We start from the raw sequence: 17449 nt of genomic DNA, 5'->3' as shown, positions 1-17449 counted from the left end.
GGATAAAAACACCACAGAGAACACCACTAGCAGAACTAAAGAAGTAATCTATTTAATGATCATTTTCCCGCATAATTTTCTAGACCTGCATCGATTTTCATCATTATTTGGCTATAGGTTCTACTTACCCTCAATTTCCTGTAACATAGCTTTTGGAGGATGCCACCCCTTCTCAAGGGTATTTTTTTAATAAAAATATCTCCGAGAATTAATATATTAACCAATTTTAAGCAACTTTTGTTTTATACATTTTTTTCTGTAAGTCAATACTTTTGACTTATTCACAAGTGAAAATGTCAATTTTTTAACAAAAAAAATACTTCAAACGGTTTTTTGAGAATTACTCAAAAAGTTTGTATGTAATTTATCAAAAAAAAATATTTGTCAAAAATGTAGCTTATGAAAAAACAACAACAATGGTGGGTTTACGTGTCTGTAGCCCCAATAAAAGTGAAAAACTAACTTATTGAAAGTTGGTTCTTCTTCGTCAAACGCCAAAATTGTAAGTTTCAACGTGGAATATGGAGAAACCAATGCATTTTTCTTAAAAAACTTAAAAAACCTTTTTTTAGTGCTTAATAAAATTTTATTTTTATTTTTATTAGTCTTTAGTACTAATCCTAAGGGAGTTATGACTCCCTTATGTATTTTTCCGCAAAAACAACAAGTACAAAATACGTGAAAAACACCCCCTAATTGGCACCCTAATTAAAAATAACCGTTATTCCCTTACAATTGACTTTAATAATGTACTTATAGTATGCTCTAGAAGTTTAGCTAGTTTAAAATGCTTAGTTTTGAAAAAAATTGAGGTTGAAGTAAGAGGAGAATTTTTGTGTTTTACAAAAAATTCCCTTTTTTTCCAATAAATCAAAAACTATTAGAGATACGCAAGATTTGTAGAGTAAAAAATTGTAGATTTTGCTTTTCTATATGTAGTTCTGTATGTAATTTTTAATTTATTTGAAAAAAAAAGGAATTTTTGGTAAAAATACAAAAATCCTCAATTTTTTTTAAAAATAAGTATTTTAAACCAGGCAATCTTCTAGATCATTCTATAAGTATATTATTAAAGCAAATTTTAAAGAGCTAATGATCATTTTTAATTGGGGTGGTAATTAGGGGAGATTTTCACGTTTTTTGTCTCTAAAAAAATTAATACCAACTTTATTTTTATCATAACTCCCTAGGATTGGCGTTAGAAACTTTTATAAAAATAAAAATAAAGATTTTTTCAAGCGCTACAAAACACTTTTTGTAGTTGATGTAATGAGCTTTTTTCAAAAAACGCATTGGTTTTGTTCTTCTTCCCCTCTCACGTTAAAGCTTTTTATTTTGGTATTTGAGGAAGAAAAGCCAACTTTCAATAAGCTATTTCTCCGCTTATATTAAAGCGACAGACACCATAAATTCACCAGTGCTTTTGCTTTTTTATTAGTTACATTTTTTATAAGAACAATGTTTTTGATAAAATAGATATTTTTTAAGTAATTCGCAAAAAACTGCTTAAAAAAGTTTTTTTTTGGTAAAAAATTGACATTTTCACTTGCGAATAAGTCGAGAGGTATTGACTTTCATAAAAATATTTTAATATATTCATTCGCGATATTATTTTTATTAAAAAAAAATACCCCTCAGAAGTGGCATGCTCCCAAGAGTAAATGCTCCCAACGGCACAGGGTCAGCTTTGAAGTAGAGAATAAGTAGAATCTATAGCCAAATTTTGGTTCAATTTGGTGTAGGCTCTCAAACTTATACAGCTACGTTATATTTTACCTTCAATGTTTGGACGAAAAAACGAACTTCATGCTATGAGTCAGTTAACTTTGACGAACTTGAGTTAACTTTAGAACTTGATCTTGATTTCAATACGAACAAAACAAAGTACATGGTAATCAGTAAGCGCAAAATACACGGCTTTTGGTTAACCAACAATCAATTGACTGGGTAAACAAGTACACATACCTTGGTACCAAACATAAACGCGATAAACGCATAAAGGCAACCACTCTACTGAAATAAAACAGCGCATAGAAAAAGCAAGATCAGCGTTCGTAAAGATGAAGTCTCTTTTTAGAAGTCACAATTTACTACTTGGTACCAAAATCTGTATCATCAAATGCTAGGTATGCTAGGTTATTATATTATGTAGTAAAGGCCTGGATACTTTGAATGCGAGATTACCAACAAAATCAAAGAGCGCACATTAGAATATCTTGGCCGTGTTATGCAAATGAACAGAGATATGGCTTTTTGCAATTTTTTCTTCAGGGCAAGGTATTTTGGAAAGAGAGGACGAGGGGGAAGAAGTAAAACTTGAGTTCAAGACCTAAGAAAGTGGTTCAATACGTTTACAACCGTATTGAATATATATAGCTATGCTGATCGCCTACATCCAAAGCGGATAGGCACTGTAAGAAGTAACTTTGGATATGCAACGTGATCTTAGAACAGTTTTATTTAAGTCTACATCGTTTTCATATTTATACCTATGCCAGATCAACTATCTTAGTGAAATTATCTAACGCATTTTTATGGTTTTTTGGCATTTTTCTCAATAAATATTGTTTATGTATCAGAAGCTACAGTACAACACGAGTGTAGACATATCGAAAGCGAGATGATAGGTAGACACTTATCATTCCGTTTTAATAATTACTAGATGGACTAAGACATTTTTATAGTTGGTGGTAGCTAAACATATTATATACCAAATTCAGGCATATACCAATTTCGTGAACTTGAAGAACAAGAGTCGAATTTATATATAGATGGTAATAGTGAAGATCTAAACTAATCTTATAGTGGTAAAGACTCTATGGCATCTGTTAAATTACAAATATAAATGCAAGGTGGTAAACTACACAGATCAATAGCGAATGGTTTTGGAATGAACCTAATAGATGTCAAGAACTTCAAAAAAAATCTCTTAAGATCACAAAGCAAAAAATAATTTTTTGAATAAATCTTTTAACACATTTTTAAACTGTTTCAAAAGGGACTTAAGTGTATAAAATAATTACTCATAGATCCATACATATCTATAATCTCATTTAGATTGATAATCATTTGCAATCTAAAATAGGTATTGGTCAATTTAAATAATTGTGAAAGTATTTATACAGTTCAAAATTAAAAATTGGCGTGCGAGAAATATATAATGGATTTATGAAAAAGCACCACCCACTATTTCATTGCAGTGTTAATATTATGAACTATTCAAACTATTGTATAAATAGTGATAACCATTCCCTACAACCTTATTTCTATTTATTTTTATGCATCCCCACGTTTTTTTGTTTCGAATTGGTATATTCATAGGTATTCAAATTCACTATCAAACATTTTGTAGAACAGTTTGTATGGGGTTATAAATCTGTATGAAATTAAAATCTCTGTAAAGCTATTAGAAGAAAATAATTTAATCCTTTTAGGTAGTAAATAAAAATTTAAATAATTATTTTTAACCTTACAGCACTCCACCTATATTAATTTGTATTTAATTCCTTAACGATTTCTGAAAACACATGGAAAACTAACAGTGTTCCAGATTGATAAAACATATTACATTTTGTATAAAAAGACATGAATGCAAACAAAAATGGCACTTGTGGATCATTAAAGTGTTTTTAAGAAAGGCAACAACAATAATTAATTTTTATTGCATGATAAAATGCTAAATAAATATGAAAAAATAAATAAATTATTTCAATTAGTCATTAAATAGGAAAAAGTCAGAAAAGTCATGAAATACTGACAAAAACCTGCCGAACAATTCAATGAATTTATCTAAAAAGGGCTAAACATTATAAAGCATACTTACAATTTAGACATAATACAACGATAAGTCAATTTAAAATACACAAAGTTTCGTAATATTTTATGCATAATTAATTCTTAATTTGGTTATCACTATCACACCGCGCTTTTCAATAAGATACTTTGACCTACTTTATTATTTTCTTTTGTACTTTTATGATATTCGTATTCCTATCAACTAAGATAATGACCTACAGGACGATTTGTTTCCTAGTTTCAGTTTCCAAAAATAACAAATTAATATAAAATGGGTTTTCTTCTACTTATACACTTTGTACTTACGGAATGTCGAAAGCACAGATATGATTTAAATTTTTTTCATGCATCTCTTCCAGTTCTTTCAGTATTATCTTTTTTTTTACTAAACTTGTGGATTTATCCACCACGTAAATAGTGTTAACACAAATGGTTTAGAAAGATTAATTAACTAATTGCTTAACTTTTTGTAACCTTTCATACAATTCGTTACCTAAGAAGACCGTCATATCTCAAATAAGTGAAAAATGGACTGTGTTAGTTAACATATTTTAAATATTCTATATTTTTTTAAGTAATACCGTCATAAAGTTTATGTCGACAAAGTTGGTTCGATATTTTGCACAAAACTTTAAGATTTCAATATTTTGAGATATGCCGTCCTTTTATAGATAATACAATACTTTCTGTAAAGAATGATGAATTATTTTGAGTTGTGTCAGTCTTGTAAAGAAGTTGAGGTTGTGTTTAAAATAAGTTTTAGTATTCTTTTTGAGTTACGTCAGTATTTTTGAAAATTATTATAACTTTTTGAATTTTTGAACCCAACTATTTACTAATTATTTCGACTTTCAAATTACAAAAATGTCTCAAGGATTTAGGGGTAGACTCGTGTTAGTAAAATTGACTCTGACAAAAACCATAAAGGGAATGTATTATAGAAAGTTAAAGAATGAATTTTCAATTGAATTTTGAACTGAACTATCTACAAATTATTTCGACTTATGTCGTTCTTAAAAAAATTAAGTCCAGTTGGAATTATTTTAAATTATAAAAATGTTTCAAGGATTTAAGGGTAGACTCGTGTTGGTAATGTTGACTTCTGGCAAAAACCAAGATGGAAGTGTATTATAGAAAGGTAGAAAATGAATTTTTAAATGAAGACAAATATTTTTTAACTATAATTTACTACAGAATGACAATATTTTTAGTTTTAATACTATAACGTCGTTGTTCTTAATTTTAGGCGACAAATCTAGATTTGCAAAAAAAAACACATAAAACAATTTCAATAAAGAAGTGAAATATCTCTAAATACCGAACACATTTTTTTTTAAACACGTCACAATTCAAAAGGCCTAAAATAGGATTCAAGTAGTATGAAATTATAGTACCCATGGCTACCCAGGCTAGTTAGTACACACCAAAACCAAAATATTTTTAGCCAAAATAGCAACCAAAATGTTCGCAGTTATCGTTAAAGTTTTATGATATTTTTAAAACTCAATTTTTTAAATGGCCATGTTTGAAAAATGTCACATTTTGACATATGACGATTTTCTTCCAAGGTAGCTAATATGTAATTTCCAAAAAATTCAGAATTTTGACTTAAAAAAATTGTGTGGTTCTAATGCAACACAAGAAATTCATGAACAGAAAATTCAAAAGCAAAAGGAAAGAAAAATTGGAAGGACATTCTAAAAAGTCGACCAAATTTGGACAAACAGATTAACAGTGACATTAAAGTGGTCGTTTAATAAAATTTAATTTATTATTATAAAGACATTATTTGTAGTAAACATTGTGCTGTTTTAAAAGAAATGTACTCGTATTTACATGAACTTGTGATTCGTTGTGGTTTAAAAATAAAGTTTTACGAAACTTGCGACTATACCTATACAAAACAATAGATGAAATGACACTTTATATTTATCGGATCTGACACTAATTTATAGGCAAATTCAGTCATTTGGAAGAAAACCAGTGGTAGAAAGACAGACATTTTATAAACCAAAAGTCAGAATACTTTGGGTATTAAAATAGACAACAAAAAGGGAAATTTAGGCCAATAGGATTCTCGCGGATTATAAAAACAGAAAAACTAAAGGGTAGAATTTTTAATAAAGTGAAAAAATCAATCAAAAAATCGAACTCGTGAAACAAATTTTACGTTTAGACAAAAATCATGAAATATAATAAATATAAGATGAAAATAATACCAATATTAATATATTGTTGAGTTTATTTAAATAAATTTAAAACAATATGATTTAAATAGAGGTAAGACATGCAGTGAGTGTAAAATATATAAATGTAAATACATAAAAAGTACTTGTTTATGGACTAGAAGGAGTATATCAAAAACTACTACTTAAATGAACACAATATAAATTTAGTTTTTTAAACTTTTAAAGCCATTTAACTTTTTATCTTCTATCAGTCTATTAAATTTTAATAGCACTGTAAATATATTGAACTATAATTATGGCAAATGCATAATTATTGGTCATTTCATTCCCATCATAGGAAAAAGTAATTCGGGCTACTTTAAAAATATTATATTATTATTAATTCATTTTGGAATATTACTAATTTGTTAAGATCTATTAAACTACACAATTTTGAAAGTTTGTCTAGTTTTTCTTACATTACGAATTAAAATTTTAGACAGAATTACGAAAACCATTATACTAGAAATACACTAGCCTCAGTTTTTCTCTCGTAAAAATAAAATTATAAACTTACATAAAACTATAAAGATGTAAACTGCTCCCAGCCCTTAACAAGGCTGTGTGTCGTCAGGAATCACCGTTTTCTTCCCGGCGAATAACTTTTAGAGAATTTTTCTCGATACCAGTCTCCTTTGCAAAATGTCACACGCGAAGCACGAGCTATTGCCGTTTTTGAAAATTTTAAACCCAGGTTTAAAATCGCGACGAAGTATACCGAAACGAAATCCACCTTTTCGCAACGTACTGTGGGTGCTTTGGGTATCTTCGACGACCAAGAGCGACGTGGGTACTGACAAGAGAACCACTGATGGTAGAGAGTGGTGGACGTACTGCAGAAACTTTTTCCTGCGACCAGCTTTTAGACAGGAGGTTCACGTGCTTCTGATACGGCAGCGAGTACTCTTACACTGATTTTTCAAGCTTTGATATCGCACGTCATTTATTTGAGAAGAGATAATGTATCGAGATTTATTAGGTTTTATTTGTTTTTTGGATTTAAGTTTTACTGGAAAATATATTGTTGAGAGTTGACTGGCAGGTTTTGTTTTCGCAGGTATTTTACAATTTTTAATTGAATTTCTAGCAAAAAGTTAATATTTCTTCTTCTACTGTTTATTGTTTTCGCCTCAATACCTTTGTTTTTTTTGTGTGTTTCAGATTATTTGACGTAAGAATATTTGCTTTAATGTTTTTAGTACAATCAACTAAATTCGTGTAGGATAATATAAAAAATTAAGATTTTCTAGATTATATGCTTGACTGTAATTCTGTGTAGAAATATTTTTTGGTCATCTTGCATTGACTTTTTGCTTTCCTAATTATCCTGGTGGTTACACATTTTCTTTTAGTTTTAGTTCAGTTTATAATATGAATTTGTACTGTTTTAAGAAGGATATTGTGGTTCTATGTAAATATTATTATTTGCTATTTTATGCTGTTATAATTTGACCTTAAAAATTGTTCTAGTGATATTTAAATGAACTTTTCGATATAGATATCTTTTATTTTACAGAAGCTATTTTATTAGCAAATTTTTTATTTCTTTCGTTTATTTTGTTGTTGTGTTAATTGTGAACATATTGTAAACATATAATTGTTTATACCAACTTACTTACTTTATTTAATCAGTAGACCCATTTGTACCTTTCGGTGTTGGGCCGTTTAAAATACAATTCATTAAATTACAATATTTGACAGTCTTCTGAGGTGTCCTAGCTCTTAACGAACTTTCTCCATTCCTTCCTATTGGATGCCATCTGTGTTGCTTCCTGCCAAGTCTTACCCTTACTCTGCAGTATCTGCGAGATGTCACTGTTCCATTCTTTAATGGGTCTTCCTCTTCTGTTCTTTCCTATTGGTTTGGCGTCCCACACTCTTTTTACTTGTCTATTATTGTCCATCTGGGTTAGATGTCCGAACCATGCCAATTTTTTCTCCTTGATTGACTCGAGTATCGGTTTGATTTTGAGCCTTTCTCTTATTTCTTCATTTCTGACTCTATCAGTTCTTTTTACCCTCTATTGTTCTTCTGAGGTATTTCATCTCTGCTGCCTGAATTCTGCTCTGATGTCTTTTGTTTAATATCCAATTTTCTGCTCCATATGTCACTGTAGGTCTATCTATTGTTTTGTATATTGTCATCTTGGTCTTTGCTGATATTTCTTTGTTATTAAGGAATCCTCTATTTAGTGCTTGGAATAGTTTTCCTGTGTTTTCCATTCTGTTGTTAAAATCGTCCTCAATGTCTCCTTTGTTGTTGATTACTGTTCCTAAGTATTTGTATGAATTTGTCTGTATTATTTTTTGTTGGTCTATCATTACTTCTATTTGATCTTCCGTGTTTCCCTTGTTTCCTTGATATTTTCATTATCTGAGTCTTCTCTTCGTTTACGTTTAGGTTGTATTTGCTTGCTTCTAGGTTCCATTTCTCTAAGTTGTATTTCAGTTTTTCTGCAGTTTCCGCAATTAATACTATGTCGTCTGCAAATATACACATCTCAGCATTTATTATTTGCATTCTGTTCCAACCGATGCAGTATTTCTTGAATGTTTTCTTACATTCTTTCACTATCTCATCTATTACATTTATGAATAGCACTGGGCTGAGACTTCCCCCTTGTCTAACTCCTTGAGTTGTTTCAAATGGTTCTGACTGTATATTTAACATTCTTACTGTATTTGTTGTTTTCATGTATAAACTCTTTGCTGCTTCTATCAGTTCTTCACTTACTTGTTTCATCTTTAGGCTTTCCCATATATCTTTTCTTTTGACTGAGTCGAATGCTTGTTCCATGTCTATAAAGCTCAGATATATTTCTTTATTTTTCTTTAAGGCTTTTTCTATTACTTGTTGCATGGTGAATATATGGTCTTGTGTGTTGTGTCCTTTCCTGAATCCACTTTGTACGTCCTCTAATTTATGTTCTATTTCTTTTCTAATTTTCCTTTCTATCACAGTTTCGTATACTTTTGCTGCTACACATAGTAATGATATACCTCTATAGTTCCTACAGTTCCTTGTGTTTCCTTTCTTGTATATAGGTATAATTACTGCATTTGTCCATTCTCTGGGTATTACTTTTCTCTTCCATATTAGGTTATATATGTATAACAATTTTTCTTTTGCTTTTACTCCTATATATTTCATCATTTCTGGTGCTACTTCATCGCTTCCTGGTGCTTTTCCAATCTTTATCTTTCTTATTGCTTCTTCCAGTTCTTCTTTTTCTATAGTTTCTAGATTTTCCGTGTTTCTCATGGATACTCTCTTGTTGTGGCTTTCCTTCTCCATTGTATTCGCTTGATTTCCATTCAGTATCAGCTGAAAATGTTCCTTCCATCATTCTATTATTGTCTTATCGTCGTTTATTATTGTTCCTTCCTTGTTCATTATTTGTTTCAGTTTCGTTTCTTTGTTGCTTCTTAGGTTTTTCAGTGTTCTGTAAAATAATTTTACGTTTTCTGTGCTATTTTCTTCCATTTTTGCTTTTCTAATTTCCTAGTGGTTACACATTTTCTTTTAGTTTTAGTTCAGTTTATGATATGAATTTGTACTGTTTTAAGAAGGATATTGTGGTTCTATGTGAATATTATTATTTGCTATTTTATGCTGTTATAATTTGACCTTAAAAATTGTTCTAGTGATATTTCAATGAACTATTCGATATAGATATCTTTTATTTTACAGAAGCTATTTTATTAACAATTTTTTTATTTCTTTCGTTTATTTTGTTGTTATATTAATTGTGAACATATTGTAAACACATAATTGTTTATACCAAATTGTAAGATAATGTTTGGCGAAAGATATTTTTTCAAATTCACCTTAAAAAGGAAATGAAAAATACTATTATTAGGTTATTATTAGACTTTTTTGTTCCTATCTTTGTCTTTAATTTTGTTATTTGTGTTGTGTTTAAAACTTAACCCTCCAGTGGCGACGTAAGAAATTTACACATTACTGGTGATCTCGGTCTGTTGGACCTATAGAGACATATCGCTTTATATCGCAAGTAATTGCTTAATCGTTAATAAGAATAAAACTTATGTTTTTTACACAAATACAAAAAAAAATGAATTAAAATTACAAAATTCATAATTTAGTCTCCCCTTAAAGCAGTGATTACAAACAGAGGTAATGTGTTCGAGACAAAATAATTTTCTACAAATTTTGCAGCTACATTTTTTTTCTATTTGGTTTAGAGGTATAAATTTGGTAACGCCCAACTTGTGACAACACCAGATGTTTCTGATGCGTTTCTGTAAGTACCTTCCATACAGAATAACATACTTGATGGACTTGGTGTACCTTGATCTTCACTAAAAAAGTAAAGTTCGTGTAACCTTCTGGCTAAGGTCTAGTGTTAGGGTTTTCAGGTCGCGCAAGCGCCCCTAACATGACTTAACGACTACTTTCGTAGCCGGGAACGACGGCTTTATGTGCCCTCCGAAGCACGGTTGCAGCTCAGTTAAATTAAAAATTGAAAATTTTGTCGGTGCCGGGGTTCGAACCCGGGCCCTCCAGCTCGTTAATCCAGTAATACAGCTTTTTCTTATTTTTTTGTATTGTACCCAAGAATATTGATATATGCTCATTTAGTAGTCTTTCACATAGTTCAATACTGGTGAACCAGTTATCAGTGGTTGTATTTCGATTCTTTTTCTTCTTACGGTGCCCTCTCCATTACTGAATGTTGCCTATAACTATAGCAAATTGCTCTTTATCTTGAGCTGTTCTTAGTACCGAATGTGTGTCCATGCCTATCCAGTCTCTTACATTTTTCAGCCAGGACATTAGCCTTACATTTTCTTCTTCCTAGACCTCTTCTTCCTTCCACTTTCCCTTCCATTATCAGTCGTAGGAAGGTGTACCTTTTTTTCCTCTGTAAGTATGTCCTACATATCTGGTTTTTCTGGTTTTTACAAAATTTGGGAGTTCTCTTTCAGTCCCTATTCTTCTCAGTACCTCGTTATTGGTCACGTGCTCTATCCAAGAGATCTTCAGCATCCTTCGAAAAACCCACATCTCAAAGGCTTCTACACGTCTCATACTTGTGATCCCGAGAGTCCATGTTGTCACTCCGTATAGCAATATGAAATAAATGAATGTTTCTACAAATTGGTGTCGGATATCCAACGATAATTAAAGAGCACATCATGCACAGTATTCCACCACTCTATGGGTTTTTAGTGTTGTTTGTACACATTGTTTTTTTAAAATTCCTCCATGAAAATATCTGGTAATATTTATTATAATGAAGAGCCCATAGCTGATCCAAAATCTTGGTTATAGAGATCATTGCCTTAATAAAATAGATGTTGTCTAGTATAATGTTATTAGCTTCATTATAGCTAGTACATTCAGTTCCCTCTCTAAGCTGGCTCTTATTATTTTTAAAGTTTTTTCCAAAAGAACATTGGTGAAAAAACTGGTAGTATCCAAACTGACTAGCATATTGTTAGGATTATAATCTATTTCTCATAGTTTTTGCAGAAAATACCTCGAATTCTTTAAAAATGTTGTAGTGTTATGCGTTAATCGCTCTATTATATGCTTCAAATTTGTCTGAGGGGTACGTTTACTTTATGTACTTTTGGTACTCTATTATAGGTGCGTCGTCCTACTATAGTGGGATTTGAGTGTTCTTCTTTGGTAGTATATTAGATACTCCTTAAAATTATGTAGTGTTTTGAATATTTTGTTCTCCAATGATTTAGTTGGGTCGAATTTTAGTTAATGTTTTTGTAATTTAGAAATGTATTAGTTAAAATAATAAAAATTGTTCTAATATTAAAAAAATAGTTACTAATACATTTTTTTTTACTTTTCGGTAATTTATTTATCATTAATGCTGGTTAAAATACGTGCAAATATCTGAATTTAAGTTTGTAAAATAGTTCTATGACGACAAAAAATAATTGTCATTTATGACGTGAAAGAAATTTAGCAGAACAAACAATATAATTACGATATACACTAATAAAAACATGAAGTCTCTCTTGTTTATTTATTAGTCATGTTAAGGTGATCGTTAGTCAAATATTTTTATGACTAATGTGTCAATTACTACGGAAAAATTGTGCCTTACAGGATTTTTTGTAATCTCCATGATTATATTCGTAAATAAGAATGTGCTGTGTATTGTTTTACCTGTTTTTACTGGATTTTTATTGTATTAATACATTAAGATGTTTTTTCCTAGACTTAAGATCCATAAGCAAATAACAATAAACTTATTTTTAAAAATTCTTTTATTGCAGATAAGATTAGTTCAGAAACTATTAAGATAGCATACATTTCGTTCTATTTTCACTTTAAAATATATTACACATTACAGAACCAATTTGCATGAGTTTGCCCAATTCTTTTTTGCTTATCTTCCATCAAAATCCAAGTCTCCTATTAATTAACACTGCTTGGTTTGAGTTAGTTTTGAAAACATCTTATTTTTTGCTATATCTATTTCTGCTTATCCGCATTTTCAGTTTCTAGTCAGTCTCTTCCAGTGTCTACCATTCGGTTCCACGTTTTTCGGGTTCTTGTTCAAGATTTTTTTTACTTTTAGATCTGGCTTTCCAAACTTTCTTTTAAAGGTTTTAAAAGTTTATAGGTTTTCCTTGGTATACAACCCAATGCCGTTTCTATCTCAACAAATGTCAAGTTCAAGCCACTGTTCTGTATTTATCTAATTGATTTTCTCTGTTTGATTTTATTTTTTGTAATATTTGTTGATAACTTTTGAAAAGAACGCTAATTAGTGTTATTCCTTTATTATTTTTTACCCTATAGAATCTACATTGGCATGAGTCTTTCTATCTGAAAACTTCTGGGGATTTTCCATTTTATCCAAAGTTTATTTAGTATATAAAAAAAGACAAAATGCATGATTATAAGCAAATTGACTAATATGTAAATTGGAGCCGGAAGGTCAGATAATAAAACAAGTGATGGAGTTTAAATATTTAGACATCACATTATCTAGCTACGGAAAGCTCAAAACTGAAGTGGAAGATCAAGTAAATAGAGCAAAGAGAGCCGCAGGTTGCCTGAATGAAACAATATGGAAAAATAAAAATATCGGGAAAGAAATGAAAGGCAGAATTTACAAAACAGTCATCAAACCAGTTATGATATGCGCGGCAGAAACACGACCTGATACAGAGAGGACAAAAAGAATGTTAGAAGCAACGGAGATGGGAACACTTAAAAAAATTGATGCTAAAACACTATGCTACAGACTTAGAAGTACAGATATACGACGTAGATGCAAGGTGAAGAACATCAAGAATTGAATAAGAAATTAAAGAGTAGCATGGAATGATCATATAAGCCGAATGACAACAAATAGAGTAGTAAAGACGGCAAGAGATGGTTCCCCACTAGGAAGATTTGAAAATAGGAAGATTTCTTTTTCTGGCCAGGGCTAAAACCTGAACCATCGGCATCGTCCGCTAAAATATTCGATAGTGAAGCGAATGCGATTTGGCTGCCTGTCCCGCTTGGCTCGCTGCCCCTCTTCCTGCTCGTCATAAAGGGCGACTACTCTACTTTCATTCCACAATAGTTCCAGAGAGTATCATACCGCTGCTTACTATTATAATTATTGCATATCTGAGTTAAGTTACTTTCCTACCTCCTGGGAAATTTCCAACACAATCATGATCCCTAAACCAAGGAAACCCAAAAGCAGTACAGAATCCTATAGACCAATTTCACTCGTAAACACGCTACGTAAAGTCTACAAGAGGATCCTTAAGGAAAGACTCGTAGAATTCCTGGATGCTCACTTTATTATCCCCAATTTTCAATTTGGATTCAAATCTGATCACTAGACTTAAAATGCATTGACTGAAGCACTTACTTTAATCTCACAATCCGTAAACGAACATAATAGTTTCACCATAGATATTTTTCAAGAGTCCAGAAGGCTTTCGATCAAGTCTGGCATACCGGATTGATCGAAAAACTCCACCGAACCTAACTGCCTATATCATTTATCAAAATCATCCATTCTTATTTCACCAATCGGACAATTCGAGTAAATGTAGCCAACAAACCCTCGAATCCCTTTGTTTCACTAGCTAAAGTCCCAAAGGGCTCAATTTTCCACCATCATGGTAATCAGTATTTTGTAAACTGCTGCTCTGAAAAATTTGTGGTTGTTGTGTTGAATCATCTACGTAGATTTTTCAGCCAGGAAATTCTTCGCCTTCTGATCCTCGTTTTCCTTCTACTTTTCCTTGTAGAAGTAATTGCAGCAACCCATATCGTTTCTCATAATGTGACCGAGGTATTCGATTTTTGCTGTTTTTATTGTGTTTAACAACTCTTTTTTTGCATTTTGATTGGGCACAAATGCAATTAAACAAAATAGAAAACTGGTGCAAGAGATGGAGGGTTACCTTAAACATAACAAAAACTCAAGGGATCTTATTTGGGTCACCATACACCAAAGTGGAAGAAGGAAACCGGATAACTCTTAGGAGAAGGGTTCGAATACATACCATCGGTGTCCTGCTTGGGAGTTCACCTTAATTATTCTCTCAATTGGGACACAGATCTCCAACACACTATTGGCAGAGTTAGGAAGAGAGCTAATTTCCTGGCCGCGTTGTCCGGCAAAAAAAGTGGCACCAGCTTTAAAACCCTCTTACATACCTATAAAACATAAAATTAAAAAATTCTTGACCACTAAGAGAAAGATACTGCAGAAATGTATGAGAAAACAACCTTACTACCCGTCAGTACTAATCCATCCACTATCTAAAATGAATACCATTAAGAACAGAAACCTATCTCTCAGCAAGAGATATGTACTACGCACGATAAAAACAGCCTGAATAACTTAGTTGAGGGCACATACTCACCATGAATTCCAAATTTCATTTTCGCCAGCCAAACTTCTACAGACAAAATAAGCTGTTAGTCAAAAATGCTAACCTAAGAGCCGTTCCCATCATATATCTGGTAACAGCGAAAGTGCTATCTCCTCGTGACATGGTGGGCTTTCAACTCTCCTTTTTTATACAAAAGAGGCCCATCTTCAGCTTGCCTCGCTCCGCTAGCAGCATACTGCCACTTCCATCCCTTTTACTTACGTTGCTCTACCATTAAAAACTCCCGCAAAAAAGGAAGACCCTTCTTGAAGAGGCACGCCGCCTAAGCAAGATAATAACGTTCAGATTCCTTTCATTACGCATAACCCAAGTGAGGTTGAACGAACTGAAAACTCGACACTTCCGTTCCCCATTAACGACGTGAGCTTGCAGTACGTATTCACATCTTGGAGTGGTAGAGGAGTAGGCTTCTTCGCGGCGACCTGTCAAAAGTACTAGATTGTGACCTTATTCCTACCTGCGTTCACCTTTTCGCCCGAGGTTGGGATAACGGATGGGTGTTCGTGTAGGAATACAGGGATTAGGGCAGGGTGGAGTCCCAGGCTGCGGGAGCAACGTGCCACCCTCAAATGGTGTCGACTCGTAGGGGAAAAAGGATTCGCTTACGGATTTGCCGAAACACCAGGAGGATCAGGGTCACGCTTTCAAGCGTTTGCAAGAAAGGGGTGACAGGAATGCATTTTATGACCCGCTTTGCTATCTGACCAACAATTTGCGTATACAGCTACAAAAACTAAATACCGTACTAGACTGGATGCCCAACCACACATGAGAATTCAACTTTCTTCTAGCGAGCCTGAAATTACCCAGTTGATAGGGAACAAAAGAAATCATGCCTCCAATAAACTGAACTTTGTTTTATCATTTGCTTACTAATTAACTAATTACTCAGGAACTTTTGCTGTATCTATCTTTTTTGTATGATTATTAATAAGCAATACATACTGGTTTTGCTTTTAGTTTAGGGCGTTATTGTTTAGAGTTCCGTTAAAAAATTAGTTTTCTAAAAGATACCCATCACCAAAAAACTTTTAAGAACCGCTGTAGTAAAGGATATTCTTCCAATATTTGTTTAATCATTTAGATTAATAAACAATATGTTTTACAGTTTGTGCTTTGTACCCAATACAATTTTTTAATAAAAGTTTTAGCTCTCTTATGACATATTGAAATATTGGTGGATAATCCATTAAAAATTAATTAGTTATGTTAAGTTCACATAAAATTAAGTCCAGAAATTGTAATTTTCGGTTGTGCTATATTTCTGCCTTTTGGTGTCAATGTTTTCAAGGGCTTCTGTTCCAGTCTTTAATATTGTTACTTCCACTTCTTTTTGATTACTAATAAATACAAAATACAATCCTACATATGATATAAATAACACTATTTATCTCTTATCAATAAATAATCTGTTTTGCACAACGATGAGGTGAAACCAATGTTCAGAACCCTAACATATAATTAGTAGATTGGTCGAAATTAACTTTTCTCAATAAATCGGTATTTTGTTATAATTGCAACAGTGAATTTCTAACTTAGGTAGAGATAAGACAATGTATGGAAATAAACTGATTTTTTAACCTCATTTCTGACAGACGAAACTGAAATATGATAAACATTTTTTGCGCAGTCTCTAATTTTGGTTGAGTAGGGTATTAACTTATATTGCATAAACCTGTAATAAAATCAACGAATAATATCCTAATATTTATTATATTTATTAAAAATAATATTGATATATATTTTGTAAAATTTTTAAGTGAAGTATATTTAGTATTTTTATCAGCATTTAATTTCTCTAATCATCCAAAGTTATACAGAATCTAATACTTATATACAGGGTGTTTCAAAAAAAGGTAACCCCGTCTCTAGGGTAGGTAAAAAACTGAAAAATAATTGGGGTTTGCTTAGTAAAAAATTTTTGTAACGCCATCCGTTTTATAGATACAAGGCGTTGAAGAAAAAAAAAATTTACGCATTTTTTACGATTTTGCCGAAACTACTGGCAACATTGTAATGAAATTTTATACGAATACGTTTTGGAAGCTGATACATCCCATGAATTTGTTTTTATATTTGATTTTCATATTTGCGTTACACGCTAGTTACACGGATCGTACTAAGTATTAGTTAATATAACTTGTTTAAGAGTATAACTATTAATCAAAATTTCAAGGAAACTTAAACATCATTCAATTTTACATGAAAAAGGTACTCTTGGTAAAACTCGATTCTGTGTACCGTTTTCGGAATATTTTGATTTGAAAATTATGAAGTAATAATTGATGCTGGTAGTAATGATAAAGTTCTAATAGGTATACCTCTATTTTCTCCAAGTGTGCCATGGAAATCTGACATCTATTGATTGTTATGACGATAAATTAACAATAATTAGAGTTTTGAAACCTTGTTATTTGTAAAATCAAATCAAAATGTACTCAAATGTTGAATACACTGACATGTTATTAACCTTAGGCGAATGTTTAGGATGTTCTAGCAGCTGTGACACGTTATGCAGAAAAGTT

General features: G+C 31.6%; 1 protein-coding gene across 3 annotated transcripts in view; it reads right to left on the bottom strand.

Annotated features, from left to right (window-relative positions):
• The window catches only part of LOC140447949 (UNC93-like protein), a 285521-nt gene that overhangs the window by 190549 nt on the left and 77523 nt on the right, over window positions 1-17449 (bottom strand). The window contains exon 1 of one of the 3 annotated variants that reach the window (XM_072540912.1): window positions 6541-6926. The exons of the other annotated variants lie outside the window; for them this stretch is intronic. The gene's annotated coding sequence lies outside the window, so the exon portion shown is untranslated. Of the gene's footprint in view, window positions 1-6540; window positions 6927-17449 lie in introns of those variants that run through there. 3 annotated transcript variants of the gene reach the window in all.

The sequence above is a fragment of the Diabrotica undecimpunctata genome, chromosome 8, assembly GCF_040954645.1.
Source record: "Diabrotica undecimpunctata isolate CICGRU chromosome 8, icDiaUnde3, whole genome shotgun sequence".
Taxonomy (NCBI): Eukaryota; Metazoa; Arthropoda; class Insecta; order Coleoptera; family Chrysomelidae; genus Diabrotica; species Diabrotica undecimpunctata.
This window is presented reverse-complemented; position numbering and strand designations above follow the sequence as displayed.